This window comes from Nerophis ophidion, linkage group LG25 (assembly GCF_033978795.1).
Source record: "Nerophis ophidion isolate RoL-2023_Sa linkage group LG25, RoL_Noph_v1.0, whole genome shotgun sequence".
In the NCBI taxonomy this organism is placed as follows: Eukaryota; Metazoa; Chordata; class Actinopteri; order Syngnathiformes; family Syngnathidae; genus Nerophis; species Nerophis ophidion.
This window is the reverse complement of record NC_084635.1, coordinates 40,372,175-40,387,537: the sequence shown is the minus strand read 5'-3', so window position 1 is coordinate 40,387,537 and position 15,363 is coordinate 40,372,175. Positions and strand designations below refer to the sequence as shown.

Below are 15,363 nucleotides of genomic sequence, written 5' to 3'. Positions count from 1 at the left end.
TAAATACACAACACTAACATTCAAATACACTTTTCACTTGTGTATATGAATACTTTGTGTGTATGAATACTTTGTGTACATGAATACTTTGTGTGCGTGAATACTTTGTGTACATGAATACTTTGTGTGCTTGAATACTTTGTGTGCATGAATACTTTGTGTGTGTAATAGTTTGTGTACATGAATACTTTGTGTGCATGAATACTTTGTGTGGATTAATACTTTGTGTGCATGAATACTTTGTGTGCATGAATACTTTGTGTGTATAATACTTTGTGTATATGAATACTTTGTGTGGATTAATACTTTGTGTGCATGAATAATTTGTGTGTGTAATACTTTGTGTACATGAATACTTTGTGTGCACGCATACCTTGTGTGTATAATACTTTGTTTACATGAATACTTTGTGTGTAAAATACTTTGTGTGCATGAATACTTTGTGTACATGAATACTCTTTGTGGATTAATACTTTGCGTGCATGAATACTTTGTGTGTATAATACTTTGTGTACATGAATACTTTGTGTACATGAATACTTTGTGTACATGAATACTTTGTGTGTATGATACTTTGTGTACATGAATACTTTGTGTACATGAATACTCTTTGTGGATTAATACTTTGCGTGCATGAATACTTTGTGTGTATAATACTTTGTGTACATGAATACTTTGTGTACATGAATACTTTGTGTACATGAATACTTTGTGTGTATAATACTTTGTGTGTATAATACTTTGTGTACATGAATACTCTTTGTGGATTAATACTTTGCGTGCATGAATACTTTGTGTGTATAATACTTTGTGTACATGAATACTTTGTGTACATGAATACTTTGTGTACATGAATACTTTGTGTGTATAATACTTTGTGTGTATAATACTTTGTGTACATGAATACTTTGTGTACATGAATACTTTTTGTGTATAATACTTTGTGTGCATGAATACTTTGTGTGCATGAATACTTTGTGTACATGAATACTTTGTATGGATTAATACTTTGCGTGCATGAATACTTTGTGTACATGAATACTTTGTCTACATGAATACTTTGCGTGCATGAATACTTTGTGTGCATGAATACTTTGTGTGTATAATACTTTGTGTACATGAATACTTTGTGTACATGAATAATTTGGGGGCGGGAGGGGGGGGCACATCTAAAGTGTGCTCTACTGCAGCGGCCGTGCGGCAACTATGTCCGCCTATTTAACGTTCCGGCCACTTTGACACAATTTAGCTCGTGACACCCAACAATCAAGCGACACTTCTTCCTAATCAAGTTGATCGATTGAATCCCTCATAATAACAATTCATTAGTTAAGTTTATTAACACGTTCCAGGAGTACTCTTTTAAAGGAAATCCACAACGGCTCGGGACTTGCGGTCATCGGTGTTTGTGATCACGTGACTGTTGGCCACAAGATGGCGCCGTTCAACGCGTGACGAATGTTATATAAAGTCTTAACGTATTCGCCGCTAACATGGGTGTGTTTTGGTTGATGTTGTTCCCCAAAACATGTTTTGTGATACAATAGAAAATTGCGATGTCATTGTTGAAAGCAGGTCAAAGCAAAGACATGTTGTAAGGGTGCACAGCATGGAGCGTTACTGCCTACTGCCGCTGACGAGACGCGGGGCCGCCATCTTGGAGTGGTGATGCGCTCCACTCCGTGCAATTCATCTGGCAGGAGCAGTGAACTGTCAGTGCATTTCATACATCTTACCTCACTGAATACCACTCATTTTCACACATTTCTCTGTCATACGTGTAGCTATGATAGAGGGCACATGTTTTATTATTCATAGTTTGCTTAACAGTAATAGAATATGCTATAAATGACCCAGATTATATTCCCAGATCAAAACTGGGAATATAATCCCAAAGAAGGGGAAAAAATGGTCAGCTATTTTTAAATTGAAGAAACAATATGATTAGGTTTTATATACATGTGTATATCCTACATAAACAATGTATGAATATATTAGATGTCTATATATTTTATAGACTGTATCTCTGTTGCTGCAGCAGCAAAGTTTATTCTGTGTTCACACTTTGTATTGATATTTTCTATTACATTCTTCCCTTAAATGATCATGTTTATAGTGACTGTTTTATATGTATTTTTTATATATGTCACTTTGGATAAAAGCATCTGCCAAATACTTCAACATACACATACTTAAACACCTGAAAGTTTTTATGTCAGTTAAAACCAACAATCTGTTTCACTGGATTCAGAATAAAACCAAATTCTGTTTTACCCAACAATGTTAGTATTTGAATATTGTTACTTGAAGATTTATTCCTGCTTACAATTATACTGTTATGAAAGTCTTGTTTTATCCATCCATCCATCCTCTACCGCTTATTCCCTTTCAGGGTTGCGGGGGGCGCTGGCGCCTATCTCAGCTACAATCGGGCGGAAGGCGGGGTACACCCTGGACAAGTCGCCACCTCATCGCAGGGCCAACAAAATGAGAATGCATCATAATCAGTGGCGGCTGGTGAATTTTGTTTTAGGTGTCACAATCATTTATTTCAACTTTATGTTATTCAAGTATGACATTTTTAAATGTAATTAATTCCATTGACAAGCAATTCTGTTATGGTCATACTCTTGTTTGCTAGCAGCTACCATTTCAGTACTATTGAAGATCTTTGCTCCTTCTCAACTCTGTGCTAATATTCTTTTCACAAAATACAACCAATAGTACGTTAATGTTAAATCTTACTTGTGAAAAGTAATCCCCCGATTCCTATTTTCAACAGTCTGCTCATTTGAGCATGAAAATACTGAACACCACCTTTGTTTTCTACCTGTCAACTGTCAGTTTAGCATGTTTGTTTTCTACCTGTCAACTGTCAGTTTAGCATCTTTGTTTTCTACCTGTCGACTGTCAATTTAGCATCTTGGTTTTTTACCTGTCGACTGTCACTTTAGCATCTTGTTTTCTACCTGTCAACTGTCAGTTTAGCATCTTTGTTTTCTACCTATCAACTGTCAGTTTAGCATCTTTGTTTTCTACCTGTCAACTGTCAGTTTAGCATCTTTGTTTTCTACCTGTCAACTGTCAGTTTAGCATCTTTGTTTTCTACCTGTCAACTGTCAGTTTAGCATCTTTGTTTTCTACCTGTCAACTGTCAATTTAGCATCTTTGTTTTCTACCTGTCGACTGTCAATTTAGCATCTTTGTATTTTACCTGTCGACTGTCAGTTTAGCATCTTTGTTTTCTACCTGTCAACTGTCAGTTTAGCATCTTTGTCTTCTACCTGTGAACTGTCAGTTTAGCATCTTTGTTTTCTACCTGTCAACTGTCAGTTTAGCATCTTTGTTTTCTACCTGTCAACTGTCAGTTTAGCATCTTTGTTTTCTACCTGTCAACTGTCAGTTTAGCATCTTTGTTTTCTACCTGTCAACTGTCAGTTTAGCATCTTTGTTTTCTACCTGTCAACTGTCAGTTTAGCATCTTTGTTTTCTACCTGTCAACTGTCAGTTTAGCATCTTTGTTTTCTACCTGGGAACTGTCAGTTTAGCATCTTTGTTTTCTACCTGTCAACTGTCAATTTAGCATCTTTGTTTTTTACCTGACAACTGTCAGTTTAGCATCTTTGTTTTCTACCTGTCAACTGTCAGTTTAGCATCTTTGTTTTTACCTGTCAACTCTCAGTCTAGCATCATTGTTTTCTACCTGGTCAACTGTCAGTTTAGCATCTTTTTTTTCTTGTCAACTGTCAGTTTAGCATCTTTGTTTTCCACCTGTCAACTTTCAGTTTACGCTGCTCGCCGGCTCATCACCACTTCAAGATGGCGGCCCAATTTCTTGCGTCACAGCAGCCAATGCTACGTCTACTTAAAACATGTCTATGTGTCAGAGTACAAGCGACTGTGCTGATGATTAATGGCTGAAAGGTGTGTTTATATTATGTCGTTGGACGGTTCAGTGGAAGTTGAGGCTATTTATTAAAATACCACGTGACTTCCTGGAACTTTCCTACCAGAACACAAGCAGGGCTAACTACTCCCACAAACAACCCTGGAAGCTGACGCCATGTATAAAATGCCACGTGACTTCCTGGTAGACGTCCTACCAGAACAAAAGCAGGGCTAACTTCTCCCACAAACAGCACCAGCGAGCAAAGACGCCGTCGCCGCTCCTGTCCTTTATCAAGGCTGACATTCAAGGTGAGTCTTTAATAATAACACTGCACCTTCTCTATAGGCTTGTGTATTTTAGCCGCCGATAGCGGCCATAAACCAACAATCGCCTTGTAAATGGCGTCTCCCTCGTTGTAGCAAGCTAAGCTAACATGATAGCATGTGTACACAACATCACTGACACAACACTCTTAATGTTTCCACACAACAAAAAGAGCTCAGCCTTAAAGCAGAAGTGCACAATTCGACGACGTGTTCCCTCAATATGCATCGGAATGGCTGTTGGTAACAAAGAAATGAAGTATAATTTACATTTAACGAGCGATATCGGCCTTTCAAGAGGGTATCAAGGCCTGCGGTCACGTGACGTTCGAGGGCATAGACAGGTTATAAGTAGACGCAGCATTGGCTGCTGTGACGCGAGAAATTGGGCCGCCATCTTGAAGTGGTGATGAGGAGCCGGCGAGCAGCCTAAACTGACAGTTGACGGGTAGAAAACAAAGATGCTAAACTGACAGTTGACGGGTAGAAAACAAAGATGCTAAACCGGCAGTTGACAGGTAGAAAACAAAGATTCTAAACTGACAGTTAACAAGTAGAAAACAAAGATGCTAAGCTGACAGTTCCCAGGTAGAAAACAAAGATGCTAAGCTGACAGTTCCCAGGTAGAAAACAAAGATGCTAAACTGACAGTTGACAGGTACAAAACAAAGATGCTAAACTGACAGTTGACAGGTAGAAACAAATATGCTAAACTGACAGTCGACAGGTAGAAAACGAAGATGCTAAACTGACAGTTGACAGGTAGAAAACAAAGATGCTAAACTGACAGTTCCCAGGTAGAAAACAAAGATGCTAAATTGACAGTTCCCAGGTAGAAAACAAAGATGCTAAACTGACAGTTCCCAGGTAGAAAACAAAGATGCTAAACTGACAGTTGACAGATAGTTTAGCATCTTTGTTTTCTACCTGGGAACTGTCAGTTTAGCATCTTTGTTTTCTACCTGGGAACTGTCAGTTTAGCATCTTTGTTTTCTACCTGGGAACTGTCAGTTTAGCATCTTTGTTTTCTGACAGTTGACAGGTAGAAAACAAAGATGCTAAACTGACAGTTGACGGGTAGAAAACAAAGATGCTAAACTGACAGTTGACAGGTTGAAAACAAAGATGCCAAACTGACAGTTGACAGGTTGAAAACAAAGATGCCTAACTGACAGTTGACAGGTAGAAAGCAAAGATGCTAAATTGCTTTCAATGGTAAATGGGTTGTACTTGTATAGCGCTTTTCTACCCCTTTTTAGGGGTCCAAAGCGCTTTGTCAGTATTTCCACAATCGCCCATTCACACACACTGATGGCGGGAGCTGCCATGCAAGGCACTAACCAGGAGCAAAGGTGAAGTGTCTTGCCCAAGGACACAACGGACGTGACTAGGATGGTAGAAGGTGGGGATTGAACCAGTAACCCTCAGATTGCTGGCACAGCCACTCTACCAACTTCGCCACGCCGTCCCCCAAAGACCTCCACCATTGTCCCTGTCCCCTAGAAAGCACGGATCACAGGACTTAACGATTACAAGCCGTTGCGCTGACGTCTGTGGTCATGAAGTCCTTTGAGCGCTCGGTCCTGCCCCACCTCAAGGACATCACCGCCCCCCTCCTGGACCCACTGCAGTTCGTCTACAAAGCCGACAGGTCTGTGGATGATGCAGTGAACCTGGCCCTCCACTTCATCCTGGAGCATCTGGACTCCCCAGGAACCTACGCTAGGATCCTGTTTGTGGACTTCAGCTCTTCCTTCAACACCATCCTCCCTGGACTGCCACGAGACGAGGTCTACCAGCTCAGCGTGCCCGACTCCCTCTGCAGTTGGATCTATGACTTCCTGACAGACCGAAGACAGCACGTGCGGCTGGGGAAGATTGTCTCGAACAGTTGAACCACGAACACTGGTACTCCTCGGGGCTGTGTACTTTTCCCCTGGCTCTTCTCCCTGTACACAAACTGTTGCACCTTCAGTCACCTGTCAGTAAAGCTGCTCAAGTTTGCGGATGACACCACCCTCATCGGGCTCATCTCGGATGGCGATGAGTCTGCCTACAGAAGAGAGGTGGACTGGCTGGCGTCCTGGTGCAGCCTCAACAACCTGGAGCTGAATGCCCAGAAAACAGTGGAGATGATCATGGACTTCAGGAAAGTCACAGCCCCACCATCCCCCCTCACCTTGATTGACTCTCCCACCCCCGTCTCCATTGTAGACTCCTTCTGTTTCTTGGGCACCACCATCACCCAGGACCTCAAGTGGGAGCCGACCATCAGCTCCCTCATCAAGAAAGCCCAGCAGACATTGTAGTTTTATTCAGCCATCATCGAGTCCATCCTCACCAAATCCATCACCGTGTGTTTCCCCGGCGCCACAGTCCAGGATAAGCATCGACTGCAGCGCATGGTCCGTGCTGCTGAGAAGGTGATTGGCTGCAAGCTCCCATCCCTCCAGGACCTGTTCTCCTACAGGACCAGGAGGCGTGTGGGTCGGATCACAGCTGACTCTTCTCACCCTGGCCACAAACTATTCTCCCCTCAGGCAGGAGACTACGGTCCATCCAGACCCACACCTCGTGCCACCTGGACAGTTTTTTCCCCTCAGCCATCAGACACCTTAACTATAACAAGATCTGATAGCTCAGTTACAGCTCATGTTATTCTATTCTATGTTATATGTGTTTTATGTTGCACAATTGGACTAAGAATCATTCGTAGATTGTGAACCCCTTCTCAAACAATGGCAATTAAAACTATTCTGATTCTGATCTGATTCTGAGTTGACAGGTAGAAAACAGATGCTAAACTGACAGTTGACAGGTAGAAAACAGATGCTAAACTGACAGTTGACAGGTAGAAAACAGATGCTAAACTGACAGTTGACAGGTAGAAAACAAAGATGCTAAACTGACAGTTGACAGGTAGAAAACAAAGATGCTAAACTGACAGTTGACAGGTAGAAAACAGATGCTAAACTGACAGTTGACAGGTAGAAAACAAAGATGCTAAACTGACAGTTGACAGGTAGAAAACAAAGATGCTAAACTGACAGTTGACAGGTAGAAAACAAAGATGCTAAACTGACAGTTGACAGGTAGAAAACAAAGATGCTAAACTGACAGTTGACAGGTAGAAAATAAAGATGCTAAAATGACAGTTGACAGGTAGAAAACAAAGATGGTGTTCAGCGTTTTACTGCTCAAATGAGCGGACTGTTGAAAATAGGAATCGGGGGATTACTTTTCACAAGTAAGATTTAACTTTAACGTACTATTGGTTGTATTTTGTGAAAAGAATATTAGCACAGAGTTGAGAAAGAGCAAAGATCTCCAATATTTGTATGTGAAAATCATAAAGAAATCTGGGGGAGGATGACCTTCTTTCAGGGGTTTGGTTTACAAACTTTCAGCCCCACCTAAAACCAGATTCACCAGCCGCCACTGATTATGATGCATTCTCATTTTAGGCAAAGTATAAGACAATACTTTCATAACAGTATAATTGTAACCAGGAATAAATCTTCAAGTAACAATATTTAAATACTAACATTGTTGGGTAAGACAGAATTTGGTTTTATTCTGAATCCAATGAAAATGATCGGTGGTTTTAGCTCACATAAAGACTTTCAGGTGTTTATTAATGTCTATGTTGAAATATTTGGCAGATGCTTTTATCCAAAACGACGTAAATAAAAAATACATATAAAACAGTCGCTATAAACATGATCATTTAAGGGAAGAATGTAGTAGAAAATATCAATACAAAGTGTGAAAACAGAATAAACTTTGCTGCTGCAGCAACAGAGATACAGTCTATAGATATCTGATGTTTTCATACATTATGTAGGATATATGCATGTGTATATATAACCTAATCATATTGTTCATCAACTTAAAAATAGCTGAGCGTTTTTCCCCCCTTCTCTGGGATTATATTCCCAGTTTTGATCTGGGACGTCTGGTCACTTATAGCATATAAGAATATTCTATTACTATTAAACAAATTATGAGTAATAAAACATGTGCCTTTATCACAGCTACATGTATGACAGAGAAGCGTGTGAAAATGAGTGGTATTCAGTGAGGTAAGATGAATGAAATGCACTGACAGTTCAATACTCCTGCCAGATGAATTGCACTGAGTGGAGCGGATCACCACTCCAAGATGGCGGCCCCGCGTCTCGTCAGCGGCAGTAGGCAGTAACGCTCCATGCTGCGTACCCTTAGAACAGGGGTAGGGAACCTATGGCTCTAGAGCTAGATGTGGCTCTTTTGATGACTGCATCTTGCTCGCTCATAAATCTGAGCTGACGTTGCTTAACACGATAAGTAATGAATAATTCCGCTTGTAATCACAGTGTTAAAAATATAAAACATTCTCATGCATTTTTAATCCATCCATTCGTTTTTCTACCGCACCTGTTCAAGAAGTTGCGTAAATGGTAAGAAGTTATTTATTTATTATTGGTTAGTGTGGGGCTTCCCCTCCAGGGGGTTCTTCAGACCCCCCAGCACCGACATGAGAGCCTGTTTCAGGGTTACAATATTGTTTTATTTTTCAATAAGTCTCTCAGTTGCTTTCCAGCAATAGTATTTCCAGCCCCAACCCAGTCTCTCCTCCTGGCTGTTGCTTATAACAGAGCGACAGGTAATTAGATAACAAGGCCCAGGTGGGCCGTCTACGCAATTGTCGCTGCAGGCCCACAGGCCACGCCCCCTCCACAGTTAGCTTCAGAATAACAATGTTATTACAAAGAATAAGAGACCTATTATACTCTAGAAATGTTGGTCTTACTTAAAAATGGACGTGTTTAGTTGTGTTCAGTGTTAAAAAATATATATTATATGGCTCTTACGGAAATATATTTTAAAATATTTGGCTTTTTGGCTCTCTCAGCCAAAAAGGTTCCCGACCCCTGCCTTAGAACATGTCTATGTTAGAGGGCCCAATAAAAAACATGGACATCTTTATTTTATGCGCAATGCAGTGGGAAATATTACTGCCCCCTTCTTTTGCGTGCAAAATAAGGTTGCATATGCGTGCACTAGGGTTGGGCGATATATCGATATACTGGATATGTCGCGGATTTGTGTCTGTGCGATATAGAAAATGACTATATGGTGATATTGGAGTATACGTTCTCACGCTGTTGCTTTTAGCTGCTGGCATTACACTGCATGCTCTTCTCACTCTTTCTTGTATTTGTTCTCACGGACAGCAAGCGCACCTTCTTACACACGTCACGTCATACGTCACATACGTATACGCCCTCTCCCAGCAGAGAGGTAGCAGTATGGGTAACGTTTGCTGTGGTGCGGGTGGAAATACGAGAGAAAGAAGGTGCGAATCTGGTAACAAATGAAGGAAGAATTCATGCCCAAGAAAAACAGCAGGGGGTCCATCGTTTGCCTGTGGTTGGGATTAAGTCGAACAGACAACCGTAATTTGTCAAGTGTGGGGCAAAAGTGTTGCTACAAAAAGTAGCATTACTGCTAATATGTAGCATCATATGAAAAGTCACCTGCTAGAGAATGAGTGTTTGAAAAACTGCATGTCAACATCTATATTTTGGTGCCACACCCACAAAATGCTGAGGCAAACATTTCCACATCAACACCGTATGGAAAAAAATAGTCAACAGAAGGAGACAACGTCCACAGGAACCTACCACATAGCAAAGGATGAACACTCCTTGATTTCCTATTATGCAGCTCATTTTTATTTGACACTTTTTAGAATATCTTGTGTGACATCATGCATAAAAGTGCACTTTATTTGTTTTAAACTATGGTAGTGACGTTCTGTACAAAAAGTGCACTTTAATCGAGTGTTGTTTTGATATGTCATCTTAGTGACATCATGCACAAACGTGCATTCATAGCTTGTTTTAAAATGTCTCTGACAATCTTGCACTTTCTGTTTTGAAATGACATGAATGTTTGTGCCACTTAGGGCTGGGCGATATTGGCTTTTTCTAGTATCGCAATATTTGTATGCCATATTGCGATATGCATCCCTATTTTTCCTTAGCCTTGACTGAATATTTGATGCATATAATCACAGCAGTAAGATGATTCTGTGTCTACATTAAAACAATCTTCTTCATACTGCATTAATATATGCTACTTTTAAACTTTCATGCCGAGAGGGAAATCATAACTAAGTCAATTGACCAAAAGTGTATTTTCTCACGGATGACTTTTTAAATGAAAAAACAAATTAGTAGTGCTGCTACCTTTTTGGTAGCAACACTTCTGTTGCATACTTTGCTGTTGTCTAATGAATATCTTCCCACTTGAAGCCAAACCACTGCCAGATGATGGACCCTCTGCGTTTTTTTGGGGGCATTAATTGTTCTTCCTCCAGTTGTGATCAGTTTCGCACCTTCTCTCTCTTCTATTGTCACAAGCTCCGCTCCGCTTGCACGACCTGCCTCAGCTAACGTTAGCCATGCTGCTACCTCTCTACTCGGCGAGAGGGTATGACGCAGTATGTGACGTATGTAAGAAGGTGGGCTTGTTTTACGTCTCTGAGAAGGAGTGAAAAACGCCTGTTGTGTAATGCCCGCAGCTAAAAGCAACTGCGTGAGAACGTATACTCGAATATTACGATATAGTCATTTTCTATATCGCAAAGAGACAAACCCACGATATATCGTTTAAATCGATATATCGCCCAGCCATAGTACCACTGTTTAATAACTGTTTTATAAATACACTTTTGCTAAATTGCCTTAGTTGGGATTTCCCTCTCGGCATGAAAGTTTAAAAGTAGCATATATTAATGCAGTATGAAGAAGAATGTTTTAATGCAGACACATAGATTCCTCATACTGCTGATCCGCCTCCGCTTGAGATGGTTTCCTGTGGACGGGACTCTCGCTGCTGTCTTGGATCCGCTTGAACTGAACTCTCGCGGCTGTGTTGGAGCCACTATGGATTGAACTTTCACAGTATCATGTTAGACCCGCTCGACATCCATTGCTTTCGGTCCCCTAGAGGGGGGGGGGGGTTGCCCACATCTGAGGTCCTCTCCAAGGTTTCTTATAGTCAGCATTGTCACTGGCGTCCCACTGGATGGGAATTCTCCCTGCCCACTGGGTGTGAGTTTTCCTTGCCCTTTTGTGGGTTCTTCCGAGGATGTTGTAGTCGTAATGATTTGTGCAGTCCTTTGAGACATTTGTGATTTGGGGCTATATAAATAAACATTGATTGATTGATTGATACTGCTGTGATTATATTAGGGGTGTAACCGTACACAAACATTTCGGTTCGGTACGTACCTCGGTTTAGAGGTCACGGTTCGGTTCATCTTCGGTACAGTAAGAAAACAACCAAATATACATTTTTTGGTTATTTATTTACCAAATTTGTTAACAATGGCTTTATCCTTTTAACATTGGGAACACTATAATAATTCTGCCCACGTTAATCCACATTAAACTGCCTCAAGTTGTTGCTTTGATTAAATAAAATGACAAAACCTTTCTTCTACATATAAAAAGTGCAACATTAAACAGTCTCAAGTCAACTCATCATGCTTGATTTATTATAGCATTTGGGAAGCCTGTAGTTGACTTTTATCATGTAAATGTTGTATTTTTGTCAAAATGTGATTGCAGGCACCCTGCCATTCAAAACTAGGCTGCTACATTACTAATTATTGTAACTATAGCTGAAAAATAGTACAACTGCAATTGGAGAGACTACTCATTCCTGATATCTATGGAGTTCATGTTAGTTCATGTGAAATAACAGACAGAGAGGGCTTTGCTGCCCCTAACACACACACACACACACACACACACAGCAAAATGAGCTAACGTAACGCTAAAAGCTAATTAGCCTTCACATCACCTCAAGCCAGAACTGTGAGCAAGCTGAGCTGCAGTTTTAAGTTTCTAGAATGTCAACGGGCTCATAGTGATGTTTGTAATAGTTGTGACTGGAGAGTGTTTTTTATAATTTGGGGAGGGTACAATGTCCGCTGCTAAACGCACATATCTGCTTCGACAACGAAGCATTTACAACAGGGGCGCTCACACTTTTTCTGCAGGTGAGCTACTTTTCAATTGACCAAGTCGAGGAGATCTACCTCATTCCTATTTATAATTTATATTTATTTATTTATGAAAAATACATTTTTGTTAACAAGTTAATGGTGTTTAATGATAATACAAGCATGTTTAACACACATAGATTCCTTTCTTTCATGAAGACAAGAATATAAGTTGGTGTATTTGATTCTGATGACTTGCATTGATTGGAATTAGACAGTGGTGCTGATAACGTCCGCATTTTCAAATGAAGGAAAAAAAAGTCCTCCGTTCTGTCCAATACCACATGAAAGTGGTTGGATTTGGCATCTCATTTGTCCAACTTGCATACTCCTTTTTAAACACTTTGTTACGAAAGTAGCATATGTGTGTGGCCCTTTAATGTCTGGCAGCAGGTGAGTGACGTCAGTAAGTGTGCGGGTGGGCAAGCAAGTGAGAAAGCGGTCGCTGAGGGCGGGGGAGAAATACATTGGCATCAAACTCCGTAGCTTGCTAGCTTGTTCACGCTAGCTTTCTGAGACTCTTATTTTGTTAGCACAGGCAGGATGAAACAGGTCTTTTATGTTGAAGACAGGAACTGTGCAGTCGGTCTTTAGAGTTTTGACAGTAGGAACGGAGTCTCTAGAAATAAAATGTGTTTCTCTGCGTCCGCCCTGTTAGTGATTTTTTTCTTAAATATGAGCTCGCAGCAGCCAGCGTCATCTCACAAGATCCTCGGGTGCCGAGAATGTCAAACAACTGACGAAAGTGAAGTCTTGGTATGATTGATGATTGCTCATTTTTATGTATATTTTTTAATGCCTGGCTTGAGATCGACTGACACACCCTCCGAGATCGACCAGTCGATCGCGATCGACGTAATGCCCACCCCTGATTTACAACATGCGTTCGGAATACGCACTGCTGATTGGCTTTGTATGTAACCAATCAGATGGTTGTGTGGGCGGGACAATGCCAGTTGCTCACTGCTCGGACAGAGGCAGAAAGCAGAGCAGCTTGTTAAAACTTTAGTTTACAAACTCGTTCGATACACCCTGGTACCGAACCGAAACCCCCGTACCGAGACGGTTCAATACAAATACACGTACCGTTACACCCCTAGATTATATGCATCAAGTGTTCATTCAAGGCTAAGGAAAAATATCCAGATATACATGGCCTAAAAATATCCAGATATCAGTAAAAGGCCATATCGCCCAACCCTACTTCATTCATTAAAAAAAATAATACAAAAGGAAACACATTTTTATGCATGTATAAATGTATTCAGTTATAAAAATTCAGTCACTTTCTTCTTTCCTTCGTGGATCTAAACTTTACCGCTGCCGGTAGTTTTTTTTCTATATTTTCATTTGATAAGTTGTAGGTGTATTTATTTCAGTATAAAAGTGTAAAAAGGTTTTTGCTTCGGTCATGAAATTATGAAAATGATGTGCCAGTACATACACACATATGGTAAATGTAATAGATTATTCTCACCTGTATGTAGATCATCAGTCCTTTTTAAAAAAACGCCACATCTCCACTTTCATGTCAAATAATGCCAACAAACTTAGAATTTTGCAAGTTACTTTCAATGTCATTTAATAGAGTGGCACTCTAGCACTTCATCTCTGGCTTGGTGATGGCCATAAGCTGTGTCTTCCCCTTTAAGAATGGCGGAATGTGGGGTGAGTGAGTGGGCAAGTTAGGAGAGGGAGCGTTAGCATGTTCAGGAGCATGGTGGATGTCCTTTGTTGAAAGCATAGAGTTGTAACAAATCGACGGCCTCGTCATTCCGACCAAAGAGCGGAACTGTAGGGACCCGCTGCCGGGTAAAGTGGAGGGTGTTACCCCCGACTATATACTGGCCCTGAAAGCAACGTATCCCCTGTGCTCCTCGACCACGGTCTGGGAGCCGACAAGCAGGAAAGGTGTAACATGTTTCTTGGTGCCTGGTGAGGCTGGATCTTTGAAAATCACCCGGTTGTAAAGGTCTTCTTTTCCTTAGCCCGATTACACGGCGTACAAAACATCTTTCCATCGTCATAAGTGAGTCATTTGCTGAAGCTTCGCTTCTTGGGATTATTGCTGGCCATGACCAGAACAATGACTCGCGGGAGTCCTCACACCGGAAATGCAGCATTTGTTCCCGATAAAACTTTCAGCAAATAAAAGTTTTTAAAAAATTATACCGAAAAGTTAATTACTTTAAAGTCGACCAATAAAAACGCAATGCACGGAAATTTGACTCGGAAAATATAAACAGAACACCGTTTTGACATGAAGAAGGAAGGGTCGGCAAAAAAAAATCTGCTTCCCGGAGGCGCACAGACTTCCGAAAATGCATTTCAATGCGTAAAAAAGACACAAAAAGTGCGTTAACGCCAACAGTGGGTTCTTTTTAAAAGTTTTCCCTGCAAAATGTACATAAAAGACCCTCCTTGTTTGGGTCACGTGACCTGATACTTGCCTGAAGGGGATGTGATCAGGAGGACAATGGAAGCTGGCATTACAGCACCGACAATAGGTGGTGATTGCTTAGTACCAGTCAAAACAATCTATTATTTATGTCAATGATGAGGGATCATTTGGGAGTGGTTTGATTAACGGTTTTAAATGGGTACTGCACTTGTTTTGGAATTTTCGCAATCATTCACTACCCTTACTTAAGACAAGAACATATGTTTTATTTTTCTGTGCATTCTAAGTCGTAAATAAATGTTGGTAAAAGTCAGGTAACAATGGACCCAAAGAGAGTCGCTCTATTCCGCATATAAAGCATTTTAAAATCATCCAAAAAAACCTTTTCAAAGTTTTGTATGTATATACTGTGCAGGTCAAAAGTTTGGACACATTTTCTCATCTAATGTGTTTTCTTTATCTTCATGACTATTTCCATTGTAGATTGTCACTGATTGCATCAAAACTATGACACCTGTGAAGTGAAAGCCATTTCAGGTGACTACTTCTTGAATGAATGCCAGGAGTGTGCAAAGCAGTAATCAGAGCAAAGGGTGGCTATTTTGAAGAATCTAGAATATAAAACATGTTTTCAGTATTTCACCTTTTTGTTGTTAAGTAAATAACTACACATGTGTTTATTGATAGTTTGGAT

General features: G+C 40.6%; 1 protein-coding gene across 1 annotated transcript in view; it reads left to right on the top strand.

Moving 5' to 3' along the window:
• Positions 1-4,014: 4,014 nt before the first annotated feature.
• The window catches only part of marchf7 (membrane-associated ring finger (C3HC4) 7), a 38,394-nt gene continuing 27,045 nt past the window's right edge, over positions 4,015-15,363 (top strand). The window contains 1 exon segment of the mRNA XM_061887378.1: positions 4,015-4,197. The gene's annotated coding sequence lies outside the window, so the exon portion shown is untranslated.